The following is a 9958-nucleotide window of genomic DNA, read 5'->3' on the forward strand; positions in this document are numbered from 1 at the left end:
GTTACCTGAGATTTCAATCTTAGCCATAGTGACTGGTGTAAGGTGGAATCTCAGGGTCATTTTGATTTGCATTTTTCTGATCACTAAGGACTTTGAACATTTCTTTAGGTACTTCACAGCCATTTGAGATTATTCTGTTGTGAGTTCTCAGTTTAGTCCTACAGGGTCATTTTTTTATTGGATTGTGTGGATTTTTAGTGGTTAGCTTCTTCAGTTCTTCATATATTTTGGATATTAGCCCTCTATCGGATGTGGGGTTAGTGAAGATATTTTCCCCAGTCTGTAGGTTGCTGATTTGTCCTATTGACATTGTCCTTTGCCTTACAGAAACTTTCCAGTTTCATGAGGTCACATTTATCAATTCTTGATCTTAGAGTGTGAGTCATTGGAGTTCTGCTTAGGAAATTTCTGCCTTTGCCAATGAGTTCAAGGCTCTTTCCCACTTTCTCTTCTATTACATTCTGTGTATCTGGTTTTATGTCGAGGTCCTTGATCCACTTGGACTTGAGCTTTGGGCATGGTGACAAATATGGGTCTATTTTCATTTTTCTACATACAGACAGCCAATTAGATGAGCACCATTTATTGAAGATGCTTTCTTTTTTCCATTGTATATTTTTAGCTTCTTTGTCAAAGATCAAGTGCGTGTAAATGTGTGGTTTTACTTCTGGGCCTTCAATTCTATTCCATCAACTTCTCTGTCTCTGTACCAATACCATGCAGTTTTTAATCCCTATTGATCAGTAGTAGATCTTGAGGTCAAGGATGGTGATTCCCCCAGCCATTCTTTTATTGTTAGGAATTGCTTTCTTTATTCTGTGTTTTTTGCCTTTCTAGATGAATTTGAGAATTGCTCTTTCCATGTTTTTGAAGGATTGTGTTGGGATTTTGATGGGAATTGCATTGAATCTATAGATTGCCTTTGGTAGGATGGCCATTTTTACTCTGTTATTTCTGCCAATCCATGAGATCTCTCCATTTTCTGGTAGGGTCCTTGTGTGGTTTAGGTATCAGAGTAATTGTGGCTTCATCGAATGAATTAGGTAATGTTCCTTCTGTTTATATTTTATGGAATAGTTTGAGGAATATTGGTATCAGGTCTTCTTTGAAGGTCTGGTAGAATGCTGAACTAAATCCATCTGGCCCTGAGATATTTTATTTTTAGGTTGGGAGACTTTTAATGAATGCTTCCATTTCCTTATGTGATATGGGCCTGTTTAGAAAGTTTACCTGGTTAACTTTGATATGTGATATCTGTCTAGAAAACCATCCATTTCATCTAGATTTTCCAGTTTTGTTGAGGATAGGCTTTTGTAGTAGGATCTAATGATTTTTTTGAATTTCCTCCTTTTCTGTTGTTACCTCTCCCTTTTCATTTCTGATTTTATTAATTTGGATACTGCCTCTGGGCCCTGTAGTTAGTTTGCTAGGGATTTAATCCACCTTGTTGATTCTTTCAAAGAATGAGCTTTTGGTTTTGCTGATTCTTTGTATTGCTCTCTTTGTTTCTCTTTGGTTAATTTCAGCCCTGAGTTTGACTGAATTTCCTGCCATCTCCTCTTCTTGGGTGTGTTTGCTTTTTGTTCTAGAGCTCTCAGGTGGGCTGTTAAGTTGCTAGTGTAAGACCTTTCCAGTTTCTTTACTAGTGCACTTAGTTCTATGAATTTTACTCTTAGCACTGCTTTCATTGTGTCCTATAAGTTTGTGTATGATGTGTCAACATTTTCATTAAATTCCAAGAAGTCTTTAATTTCTTTCTTTATTTCATTTCTGATAAAATTATTGTTGACTAGAAAGTTGTTCAGTTTCTATGCATATGTGATTTTTCTGTTACTTTTTGCTCTTATTGAAGACCATCTTTAGGCCATGTTAGTCTGATAGGATCCATGGGATTATTTAAGTCTTCTTGTATTGGCTGAGGGTTATTTTGTGACCAATTATGTAGTCGATTTTGGAGAAGGTACCATGAGGTGCTGAGAAGAAGGTATATTCTTTTGTTTTAGGGTGAAATATTCTGTAGATATCTGTTAAATCCATTTGGTTCGTAATCTCTATTAGTTTCACTGGGTTTGCTTAGTTTCTGTTTCAATGACCTGTTCATTATTATTGTGTGGGGTTCAATGTGTTTTTCAGGCTTTAGTAAAGCTTCTTTTATGAATGTGGGTGTCCTTGCATTTGGGGCATAGATGTTCAGAATTGAGACTTTGTCTTAGTGGATTTTCTCTTTGTTGAATATAAAGTGTCTTTCCTCATTACACTTGATAACTTTTGGTTGAAAGTCTATTTTATTGGATATTAGGATTGCAGGTCCAGTTTGTTTCTTGGGAACATTTGCTTGGAAGATCTTTTTCTAACCTTTTACTCTGAGATAGTGCCGGTCTTTGTAATTGAGGTATGTTTCTTGTATGCAGCAAAATGCTGAATCTTATTTGCATATCTAATCTCTTAGCTTATGTCTTTTTATAGGTGAGTTGAGTACATTAATGTTGAGAGATATTAAAGACAGATGACTGTTGGTTCCTGTTATATTTGCTTTTGTAGGTAGCTTTATGTGCTTGTGGTTTTCTCCTTTTGGTTTTGTTGTGAGATGTTGAATATCTTATCTTTTCTTTGGGACAGGTATCTTTCCTGTATTGTAGTTTTCCTTCTAGTATTCTCTGTAGGGCTGAATTGGTTCATAGATACTGTTTGAATTTTGTTTTTTCCTGGAATATTTTGATTTCTCCATTTATGTTGATTGAGAGTTATGCTGGGTGTAGTAGCCTGGGCCTGTATTTGTATTCTCTTAGAGTCTGCATGACATTGACCAGGGGCTTCTGGCTTTCATAGTTTCTGTTGAGAAGTCTGGTATAACTCTGATATGTCTGCCTTTATGTGTTACTTGGCCCTTTTCCCTTGGAGCTTTTAATAGTATTTCTTTGTTCTGTGCATTTAGTGTTTTGATTATTATGTGATGAGAGGATTTTCTTTTCCGGTCCCATTTGTTTGGTGTTCTGTATGCTTCTTTTACCTTTATGGCCATCTCTTTAGGTTGGGAAAGTTTTCTTCTATCAATTTGTTGTAGATGTTGTCAGGTGCTTTGAGCTGGGAATCTTCATTCTCCTCTATTCTAATCATTCTTAGATTTGGTCTTTTCATTGGGTCATGAATTTCCTTGATATTTTGGGCTAGGAGTTTTTTATGTTTTTATTTTTTTTTGACCTTTGTGTCAATCTCTTCTACCATATTTTCTATACCTGAGATTCTCTTTTCTATCTTTTGTATTCTTTTAGTGATTTTTTACATCTGTTATTTTTGACCTGTTCCCTAGGTTTTCCATGTCCTAGTTTGCCTCCATTAGTGTTTTCTTTATTGTTTCTACTTCCACTTTTAGGTCTTGGACTGCTTTATGTAATGTTTTCACCTGTTTGATTGTCTTTTCCTGTATTTCTTTAAGGGATTTGCTTCCTCCTGCTTCTACGTTATCTGTGTTTTCCTGTATTTGCTTCAGTGACTTATTTATATCCTCCTTGAAGGACTTCATTATCTTCATGAGATAGGATTTTAGGACAGCTTCCTGACTTTCAGGTGTGTTGGCGTATTCAGGGCTTGCTGTGGTGGGAGGACTGGGTTCTGAAGATGCTCATGTATATTGACTTCTGTTGCTTATGGTCTTGCACTTGCCTATAGCTATCTAGTTCATCTCTTGGAATCCATAGGTTCCCAACTCTTACACACTCTACTCTGACCTCTACACTATGGAATAGGCTTTTCCTACCCTGCAGCATTATTTCTCTCTCTCTCTCTCTCTCTCTCTCTCTCTCTCTCTCTCTCTCACACACACACACACACACACACACACAACACACACACACACACGTATAGTAAACAAATACACCAATGCATTTTTCAGATGTAACAATATCAAGTTCTTATCCATGTGCTTTGTAATTACAAAGATACTCTTCTGTCAGGACTAATTGTTTTCATACACAAACACCAAAATACCAGATTTAAATGAATTCTTAGTTTACAGTTTAGGAAGGCTATACTCTTTCTTTCATATATATTTTCATGCAGGATATCTCACAGTATTCTAAATTGTCCTAAATTTGCAATATACCTAACTGTGCTGGAATTTATAGAATCCTTCTGCCTCATAATTCTAAGTGATAAAATTACATAAGTAAGCCAAGGTACTCAGTTTCTATCTCCTTATAAGCAACAGATTAATAGCCAGAGGGAGGACCACTTTTATACATTATAATTTCTGTATTTTTAAAATGGATCCCAGAGTCCATTTTAATGTCTTTTTTGACAAGTATGGTATTATAAAATTGTGTGAGAAACAGAGGGATATGCAGCGAGAGGCATCAAGATTAAGATATGAAAGAATCCAGGGACTGAGGCTGAAGCTTAGTTTGTAGGGTGCTTGCCTAGGATGCTTAGAGCCCTGGCTACTATATTCAGTATGGTAAGAACCAGGTATAGTGGTTAACTCCTATTATCCAGCACTTAGGAAACATCAGTGAGAGGCTCAGGAGTTTGAGGTCATTCTCAGTTACACTGCAGACTTTGAGGTCAACCTGGATTACGTTAGACACTGTCTCAGAACAGAAAAGAACAGACAGATGTAAAGAAAGACTGGAAACCTTGTCCCACCTGGATTCCATGAAACAAACCATACATGTAAGAAAATTCCAGGATGAAGGAGAGTGAGTAGGCAATATGTAAATAACTTATAAAGGACCAAGGAGCTGTTTTTTTATGGAAAAGCATATGTATTGTGAAAAGCCCAAGACTGGGAGTCCAATGTTATATTCCCTGATGTATCCTGGCACGTCTCAGGGTTCTATTTTTTATGCAAAGAACTTGATGTCCAACTATGAAGAGCAAGGGACCCCAAGAAGAAACCATGCAGGCTCTGACCAGCACAACAGTAACATAAGAGATAGGGGTAGCCTATGGTCTAATGTGTTTCTACATCACATTAAAGAATGTGCAGCCCTAGAAACACCATCTCATGTGTTATCCCTGCTGGGGAGTGCACAAGACGATAGGGATGCTTGTGCAGAGATTTGATGCCAGAAACCATCTCCTGCAGAAGAACAGAAGTGAGGAGGCTGCAGGACCTGTGGTCTGTGTATGAAGAAGCAGTTCCCTGGGATGACATACCACCTACCTTACTAACTTTCTCTCTCTCTCTCTTTCTCTCTCTCTCTCTCTCTCTCTCTCTCTCTCTCTCTCTCTCTCTCTCTGCCACACTGTCCCTTTGCTCCTGACACTCAGAATCCTCATTGGCCTTCCAACATTCCACGTTCTTTCCAGGGCCTTTATTCACACTATTTGCAGTACAGAATTGTTCCTCCATCTGTCCCCAAGACTCCCTTCCTATATCTCTGCTTCTTACCAACATTATTTTGCTGTAGAAGTCTCTCTTCCAAAGATTATTAGGAACATGACTAGTACAAGGCAATTGATGTAAGCACACATCCCAAGAGAACCAAAATAATAGATTGCTGGGTGCTGGACATGCTGCTGCTAGTGAGCAGCTATGACAGCTGGAGACTTCAGATACAGGGTACACTCAGGATTCAGACACTGAGTCTTAATGCTTCTCCTCACACCCTCGCACCCCACTGGTAATCTCCATGCCTGTTTTTCCCTAAGACACTCAACATTCATCTTTTCCCTAGGTGATGACCATTTTTGTTTCTGCCCCAGCATGCCCTGGGGAACTTACTTTCATTTTCATTTTTTTAGTTGCTTGGACATAAACAAGCTCACAGAAATTCTTCTGCCTCTGTCTCTGCTGTGCCTGGATTAAATGCGTTCACCACCACTACCTGGCATTAAGGAAATGTTCAAAGGGACTATTTGAAATTTATCTTTCAAAGTAGCAAACATTCTCTAACGCACAGCCATTAAAACCTTTCTTGTCTCTTTGGAATGTGAAATTCTATATATGCATTCCAGAAATTTGACTGCATGAATTTCAAGCACAGACAGGCTAAAATCAGATAGATAAAAACACAAGGAGAATTCACTGAGGTCAAAAGTATTTCAGAGTCACATCTTTAAACATGGAGACACCAAACATCCTTTTTCTTCTCCTTGGTCTTCAATGAAAAGGAGGAGAATACAAGTATCTCTCCAGACATCAAACAAGTGGGTTATCTGATAAATTTGTAAATCTTCCTATGCCTTGGGGCAATAAGAATAAGTTCTCATGGTTTTTAGTGCAGAATTCTACCAAACTTTCAAAGAATGGCTAATACCATCGCTCCTCAAAATATTTCACAGAATAGGAATAGAAGGAACACTGCCAAACTTACTCTGTGAAAGCAGAGTTACCCTGATACCTAAACCACACAAATACTCCACAAAGAAAAAGAATTTCAGACCAATCTCTCTTATGACTATCAATGCAAAAATACTCAATAAAATCATCACAAACTGAATCCAAGAACACATCACTCTTCATGATCAAGTAGGCTTCATTGCAAGGATGCAGGGGTGGTTCTATATAGGAAAATCCATCCATGTAATCCACCCTATAAATAAACAAAGAAAAAGTCATATGGTCATTTCATTAGATGCTGAAAAGGCCTTTGAGAAGATACTACACCCCTTCATGCTAAAATTCTTGGAGAGATCAGTGATACCAGGTGCATAAAACATCATAAAAACAATATCCACCAAGCCAATAGCCAACATCAAATAAAATGGAGAGAAACTTAAAGCAATTCCACTAAAATTAGGGGCAAGAGAAGACTGCCCACTTTTCGTTTTAGTACTTTAAGTTCTGGCTAGAGCAATAAAACAACTAACTGTGATATAAAAAGAGTACAAATCAGAGAGAGGAAGGGACAGAATTCTCAGATAATATGATAGCATATGTAAGTGACCCCCAAATTCCACAAGATAACTCCTACAACTGATAAACACCTTCAGCAACGTCGTTGGACACAAAATTAATGTACATATATCAGTAGCCCTCCTCTCTACAAATGATAAATGGACTGAGAAAGAAATTATGGAAACAACACCCTTCATAATAGCCACAAATAACATAAAATATGTTTGTGTAACTCTAAAAAAGCAAACAAGAAGAAGGAAATTAAGAAAGATCTCAGAAGATGGAAAGATCTCCCATTCTCATGGATTGAGAGGATTAACATAGTGAAAATGTCTTATCAAAATCAATCTACACATTCAATGTAATTCCCATCAAAATTCCAACACAATTCTTTATGGACCTTGAGAGAGAAATTCCCAACTTCATGTGAAAAAAAAACAAACAAAAAAACTGGAATGCTAAAACAATCCTGAACAAAAAAGGACTTCTGGAGGGATGACTAACCCTGATCTCAAGCTGTACTACAGAACTGTAGTGGTAAAAATTGCATGGTATCCGTATAGAAACAGACAGGTTGATCAGTGGAATCAAATTAAAGACCCAGAAATAAACCCACACATAGGGTTAGTCATCCTGTGGTACCCTCATAGCTGTAGCAGGTTCTGTCCCTGAACCTGTTTCCTGTTTGTGGATTTCATTTGCCTATCTAGGCTACCTGTCTTCCCTCAGTGGGAAAGGAGTCTAACCCTGTAGAGATGTGTCAGAATGCAGGGACTGGGGAGGGGGGTCACCCTCTCAGAGGAGAAGGAGAGGGATTGTGTGAGGGAGAGACCAGAGGACAAGGTTTCAGAGGTAAAATAAATACATAAATTTAAAAAATACTAGCAAGTGGAAGAAAATACTAGGAAAACTGAAATATGGAAATGGTCTTAGATAGACTAAGATGGCTGGATGTTTCCTGAATAAAAACATCTAGAAAGCTTTTTGTTTTAAATAAAATTGTGAGTCAGTCATGTCAGAAACAAAGGATGAGAGTTTTAATAAGTGTATTATAGTTTTTGTTTTGTTTTGTTTGTCGCCGGGAGCGTGGAAAATTTATTGAGAGCAGGTCTTGCGTTCCAAAAGGGTGCTGGGCTTTCATTCATCGTTGGCTGTGTCACTGCGGGTGGTCCCCTTATTACTATCAGTTGGTTGGCCACACTGCAACGACCACAATAGCCACGAGCAGCAATAAAATCACCATTATCATCCCACAGGAAGCTGACTTTCCGTCCACCAGGGTCACTCGCCTGGCTTCAGTGCGGAGCTTCTCATCTGTGTTCTCCACCAGGTTGGCAAGGTCATCGATGATCTCGTTCTGTTCGTCCAGTTCATTCCCAATCTCCTGGCACATTTGCTTTTGGCGGCTTATGGTAGAGGAAAGGGCATCAAGACCCGCGTCCTGTTCTTTTATGATTTTCTGCTGCTGTTGCCGGACCTCATCAAAACCCAAGCCTCTGGTCTCCTCTGGCTCCTCACAGAGCCAAGGGTTGGAAGATCCTCGCTTTGCTTCTTCACCCATCAGGCTGGACCTGATCAAATCCGGCTCGGAACCCTCATTCTTAAATGATGCCAGGAGCAGTCTCTCTCAGGTGACAAGGTCATCCTGAAGGTTCTTTCTTCGATCCCCCTCCAGCTGTGTCACCTGGCGGGTCAACATAGCTCTTAGAAGTAAATTCCTTCAAGAGTTCGATCTTTACCTTCAGATTCTTCAACAAAGTTCTGATTGTCAAGGTAAGCTTAGGTGTCTTCTCACCTCTTCTTTCGCACTGATTTCGTTCTTGAATATTCTCAGCAATTTCTTGGGCAAACTGACAAGTAGAATCGTAAGTGTAGAACCAGGGGTCTGGGGCCATGGTGCAGTCTCCACCTGCAGCTGGGATACTTCTGTTTTATAGGTTTGTTTTGCAACTCAGACAGTTCCTCAATAATTGAGACTGGGATAACATATTTATTTAAGAAGCTTTAATGGCAAAATAACTGAGTAGTTATGATTGTGTTTTAATCTTCTATACTAATCTGGCTACTTAACAGTCCAAATCCCAACACACTTGCATTTTATCTCATTCTCAACGTCTCTTCTGGACTCTCTCCCCCTGGGTAATCTCCACTTTCTCTTTCTCTCTCTCTCCCCCTCCCCTGGCTGGGATGACTTCCTGACCCATTCTCTCCCCTGCTCAGTAATAGGCTGGTAAGCTTTTACTCAAAAGTCAGAGAATAAATGGTGAGTGATACTTATACAACATCAAGGCAGGAGATACTTAGAGTAAGGATTGATACCAGATATGGGGCCAGAGAAGTCAGCACTTGGATAATTCAAAGATATAAACGACAAATAATAATACAAATGATACAAAATCTTTTGTCCCACAGGGCACAAAAGCATCATGTCTACATTTCCCCCTTTAGTTAATAAAAGGCTTTCTGTTTGGAAACTTTGGATATACAGTCTATATTGGTTCTATAACCTATTCTCTTGGTGAGTTTAAATTCCTTGTCTAGATCATTCTTTACTATAACTTGCATAGACCTTAATACGTTTTCTTAAATCCTAAACACTTTAGTCTTATGTGGGAGACTATAATTGTCTAATGTTCAACCCCATCAGACACCTGAAAAGGAATAATTATTACCTGAGTATGTACAAAGTGTAAGCAAGCAGCTTCCAAAGATAAAGAAAGGAGATAAAAAGCTAACAGCCTGAGCAGTTTCATCATTACCAGAGCTCAATGATCCCAAAAGGGTTTTCAGAGCTCTGATCTTTGAGCTAAGTGATTCTAGGAGCTGTGGGAAGGAGGGAAGTTAAAAGTTATAGTGATACTTGTTTGGACGAAAATCCCCATGACCAACAGAACAGAATCTCTGGCCTGACATTCCAAGGAGAACTGGCCAATATCAAGGATAATTGAATCGACTAGCACTAAATAGGTACTACCCCCTCATGTACTTTCTTGATTGAACACAGGACTTAGTGCTGACATCTTAAATGAGCTTAAAGAAAATGGTGTTTATAGAAAACACGAAAGAATATATGTTAAAGCATAAAATATGAGTATTTTCCATCAAATACTATTAATATTG

The 9958-nt window shown here is 38.5% G+C and overlaps 1 pseudogene; it reads right to left on the bottom strand.

The window, feature by feature from the left end:
• Positions 1-7959: 7959 nt before the first annotated feature.
• On the bottom strand, positions 7960-8753 carry Stx8-ps1 (Syntaxin 8, pseudogene 1; annotated as a pseudogene).
• Positions 8754-9958: the final 1205 nt, after the last annotated feature.

This window comes from Rattus norvegicus, chromosome 7, assembly GCF_036323735.1.
Source record: "Rattus norvegicus strain BN/NHsdMcwi chromosome 7, GRCr8, whole genome shotgun sequence".
Lineage (NCBI taxonomy): Eukaryota > Metazoa > Chordata > Mammalia > Rodentia > Muridae > Rattus > Rattus norvegicus.